This window comes from Crocodylus porosus, unplaced genomic scaffold (assembly GCF_001723895.1).
Source record: "Crocodylus porosus isolate Cpor-Errol unplaced genomic scaffold, CroPor_comp1, whole genome shotgun sequence".
Classification (NCBI taxonomy): domain Eukaryota; kingdom Metazoa; phylum Chordata; order Crocodylia; family Crocodylidae; genus Crocodylus; species Crocodylus porosus.
In genome coordinates this window covers 107714287-107719540 of record NW_017728886.1, presented here as the reverse complement: position 1 = coordinate 107719540, position 5254 = coordinate 107714287, and positions in this window count along the sequence as shown.

Genomic DNA, 5254 nt, shown 5'->3' with positions numbered 1-5254 from the left:
AATAAAATGTAGCAGATAAAAAAAGTAAGAAAAGGTATTCAAGTGGATTGGCATATGAAATAATACTAAAAATGTTAGAATAAGATTAAATGAGTGATTTCTAAATTTGTTTGGGTTACCTAACGTGCTTTTAACTTTGTTATGCTGTTATGTACATCTCTGATCTTATATTATGGACTAGACCACATATAACACATTATATCACTAAAACCACACAGTAGTCTCTCTGACAAGCTAAAAGATATGGTAAATTATTCTTCATTTTTTCTTTTTCTTCCTTTTTCTCCATTTATATTTCCCTTTTCCTTTTTCACTTTTCTCATTCCTTCCTTTTGCATGACTTTCAGAACGACATGCCACACTCCCAGGGGTATATGTACCCCAGTTTGAAAAGCATTAAAATCAATAGTGTGCTTTTCCTTGGAATTTTATGTGCACATACAGTCTTCTATCCTCATAAAGATGCAGAAGAAAGAGGTGGGTTTCAGAGACAGAGTACAGCAGTGATTAGAGGCCTAAAACTCTTCTGTATATCGAGAGACTGAAAAGACCGGGACCCTTTCTTTTATTGAAGAAATGAAGAATAGGGGTATGATAAACATATGTAAATATAAGTAATACATGTAAAATAGAAAATATTATATGGATGCTACTTCTATTAACTCCCTCACATAATGCAAGAAACATAAGGGGAAGAAAGCAAAATGTGAAAAAGCACAATGCACAACATATCCTATTGAAGTCACTATCTTGATGCCTTGGAAGAATGGGGAGTGCAACAGGAGACCAGTCTGGCTAGACAGCGATCTCCAAGGAGTTCAAACTCAAAAAAGAGACCTATAAAGAGTGGAAACCTGTTCACAGTACCAGGGAAGAGCATAAAGTTATCACACTGGCATGCAGGGAGAAAATTAGGAATTCAGTTGGCAGGAGACAAAATAACCACAAAAAAATGGTGGTGGTGGGGATTCTATAGCTATGTCAAAAGGAAGAGGGAGACCTGAGATTCCATAGGTTTCTTAAGGAAGGAGCAGAAGGTGATCCAGTCACAGACAATTCAGAGAAGCCTGATGTATTAATGTATCTTTTTCTTCAGTTTTCACAAATAGGGGCAGTTACCAGATAGTGAATACAGTTGGCAGCAGAGATAGGGAAAGAGATAAACAGTCTAGAGTAATGGCAAAAGAGCGTAGAGAGAAGCTAGATGCTTCTTCCTACTTAGATCCTTAGAGAGGCTGGATGCTTTCAAGTCAACAAGGCCATCTGGGATGCACCTGAAGATACTGAAGAAATTGGTTGAGGTAATTTCAAAGCTATTGGCTACCCTTTTTGAGAACTCATGGAGGTCAAGTGAGGTCCCAGAAGACTGGAAAAGGGGGAAAATATTGCCCATCTTAAAGAAGGGGAAGAAGGAGGATCCAGGGAACTACAGACCAGTTAGCCTGACCTCTGTGCAATAAGCTGAGCATTAAGCAAAGAACAGTTGGTCTGGGATAAACAGCTCAGGTATGAGACTGCCTTGAAGGCTAGGAATAAACATTCAAAAAGCCTGAGCCTGAATTGATTCAATCTTTGCAGGTTGGTCTGACCTGCCTGGGCTGAATCAGTTTTTAACTGTGCAGGCATCCTTTCTGAACTGAAGAAATGCAAGCGCATGCCTGTAGTGGCTCAGGCTAGCAGCTGGGGGTTGCTAGAGAAGCCCTCCCTTCCCTTCCACAGTATTGAGCTGAGCTGGGCATGGCCAGGCCCTGGCAGGTCACTCTGATTAGGGAGGAGTTCCTCCCCATCCCTGATAACAGAGCATTTCTCAGCTCTGTTATCAGCATTTATCAGCCCATCAGAAAACAAAGCCTTTCTCATTAGTTCAAGCTCTTAAACAACTTTTTCCAAGCAAGGGAACATTTCAAAGGGGGACATTACCAGCTACCTGTTGATTAGCTCCAAAAAGCCCTAAGCAGACACTGTCTAGTCTGCCTTTGTCCTGTCTTCCTTACACAGACACCTTTCAGCATTAGCTAGCATGCCACATGCTGGATATGGTCTGTGCTGTAGAAGGGAGAGATGGGAGTGGATTCCTGCTTGAGCAGCAGGGGGCGGGGGGGAGGAGTGTGGCAGAGGAAGCCAGACAGATGCTGCTGTGCCTGCAAGTCTCTGCTGGAGCTCCAGTGAGGGAGCAGGGGGAGGCGCCAGACCAGCTCTCTGGAGCACAGAGCCCTGCCCAGCCCAGAAAGCATGCTGGGATGCTGAGGGACTTTGATTTAACTTAAACCAGGAAGGGGTCTGGGACAGACATTGCATAAACCAGTTTGACCCAAGTCAGTTAAGTCTGATACTACATTCAAACTGGTATCTCAAATTGGTTTCAGCCATTTTCAGACTGGTTTTATGTCAACTGAATGTCTGTTCTGTTACAGGTTTAAACCAGTCTCTGATCACTTAAACCAGTTTATATGTCATTTCTTTCTGTAATCGAAGAGGCTTTTCTCTGCTAGTGACTGATTAGTGGTAGAGTGTTTGCTTGTTGCTGGGTCTTTTTCCTGCTGTGGTGTGTGTTTGCTTTTCTTTTTCTTCTTTCTTTCTTCTTCTCTCCCTCTTTTCTCGCTATTTTTCTTCTTTTCTTTTCCTCTCCCTTCTGGAGTGCCTGAGTGATAGGGGTTGCTATGGGTGGGGCTGGTTTAGGTAACTGAGGGGTGGAACCAGGATAGACAGCCTTATAAATAGGAATCCCCTAGCAAACTAAGGGCAGCAAACAGAGAGGCAGTTTACTTAGGGAGTTCACCTGATAAAGGAGCCAGGGAGAAGGAGACTCTGTGTGTGTGTGTGTGTGTGTGTGTGTGTGTGTGTGTGTGAGCATGGCAAGGGCACTGATGTGGGTGTGTGGTATGCAGGTTCTTGTCATTTGTCTTGTTTTTCTCCTCCCCCATATATTTTTCTCCTTCTTATAGCAAAGGTGTTTTCCAGGGAGCAAAAGAGGCACAAATGGAGTTTGGATCAGCTGTTGTGACCTGAGTGGGTTGTGCTATGCTCATGTTACCCCCAGAGGTTCAAGAGCACTTCATCTGCACCAAGTGTAAACTGGTGTCTGCCCTGGAGGAGAAGATTCAAAGATTGGAAGCATAGGTATTCATGTTGCAGAGGCCACAGAGTAATGAGGAGAAGTGGCAGCATGTAACTACTCAAAGAAGGAGGACCCCCCAAAATGAAGAGCAGTAGATTGAAGTCAGCAACTGTTTTCAAGTACTCTGCAGTGGAACTGCTGAGGAAAAGGCAGAGGAGAGGACATTTGCAGGCATGAGGCAGAGGATGCAGCAGCCTAATGCAAGGACTCAAGCACAGGTTCCAGGACCACTGCACCTAAACAGAAGAGAGAAGTGGTGGTGTGGTTGGTGACTCCCTTCTATGGGGGACAGAAGGCCCAAGTTGTCATCCATATCTGGGGGTCCAAGAAGTGCGCTGTCTGCCTGAAGCCCAAATTCAGGATAGTACAGACACTGCCAGAGTATACCTATCCTTCCTACCACTACCTCTTTCTGCTTGTCCATGTAGATGCCAACAGTACTGCCAGGAATTATACTAGGGTGCTCAGTGGTGACTATTTGGCTCCTGGTGAGAGGATTAAAGAGTTTGGAGTACAGGTAGTGCTCTCATCTATTCTTCCCATTGAAGGCAGGGGTCCAGGAAAAGACCATCATATTCTGGAAGTGAATGCATTGTTGAGATGGTGGTATCGATGTGAAGGCTTCAGCTTCTTCCACAGTCAGTGAGTGTTCTTGGGAGGAGGACTGCTATCAAGAGATGGGACCCATCTGACTAGAAAGGGGAAGAGTATTTTTGGGCATTGTCTGGTGAACCTAGTAGGCAGGGCTTTTAACTAAGTTCAACAGGGGATGGTGATCAAAACCCTCCAGCAACACTGTATCAGTCCATAGGGAAAAGGATTTAAAGAAGCAATTTAGCTCTGGGATAGGGCCAATAAGCTACAGGACTGCAACAAGTGATGCAAAAGGGAACTGAGAGGGTGAAAATGTAAAATATGTCCAATGCATGTTGTAGCAGATTGCCAAACCTGAACCCTGCTACACTTGCCCTACAAGGCTAACCTGGCCAGGAAGCACAGCCAGCAAGGGCCCTGGGGCCAGAAAAAACTTAGGATTTGGGATCAAATGTGTTAAGCCATAGGCATCATGGGCAGATGTAGCTGGGGCGGGTTCCCATAAGGTCTAGGGAGTTCTGGGTTTCTTCAAAAGAAGGGAGGCAGCTCAGTTTAGGGATTCCTCTGGAAGGGGGAAAGTGAGGGGGAATCACTACCTTGTATGTCATGTGGAAGCACAAACTAGAAGTGGAGAGTGAAGAGGGAAGACTCCAACTGCAGAGAGAAAATGAGGGGCCGATGCTGAGCCATCTCCCTTGTGGATACATCCCAGCCTGGCAAAGGAGAAATCTTCACCTACTGAGAGTGAAGGGAATCCTAGTCTACACTGAAGGTGAGCATATTCCAGGCTCCAAACTGATTTGTGGAAGAAGGATGAGGTGGAGGAAGAAGTGACACAAATTCATAGGAATTTTGGACTGGGTTATTTAAGTTATAAAGAAAATGAATTAGAGGCTGATTGGGAAAGAATATGGATTAATTATGGAGATCTATTGAATTAAGAAGGATCTAATTGAATGAGTGTTGTGTTGCATGAATCAAGGAGACTGTAGAACCTGAGTCAGATGATCAGGTCTATTGATAATTGATTTAAGTTAATTTATTCTAGAACTTAATTGAGCAAGGACTTGCATTTTGAGGCAAAGATTAAAAAAGAGCAGCAAAGAAGGAAACTACAGGTGAAACCTATGAGTTGAAACCTGTTGCCTAAAAGAATCAAGAGGGTGAGTGATGGGATGAGGTGTAGGGGAGGAGAAGCCTTGTACATATACCTTGAGAACTCCCATCAGGGCAACCCACTAGCAAGACATCTGCCTTCTCTGATGCCTGGAAAGATAATAGAGCAGGTCGTCAAGGAACCCATTCTTAGTTTCATAGTTTCATAGTTTCTAGGGTCGGAAGGGACCTGAGTAGATCATCTAGTCTGACCCCCTGCCATGGCAGGAAGGAGTACTGGGGTCAAACGACCCCAGCAAGGTGTTCATCTAACTTCCTCTTAAAAACCCCCAGGGTAGGAGCCTGCACCACTTCTCTTGGAAGTTGGTTACAGATCCTAGCCGCCCTGACAGTGAAGTAGCGCCTCCTAATATCTAACCTAAATCT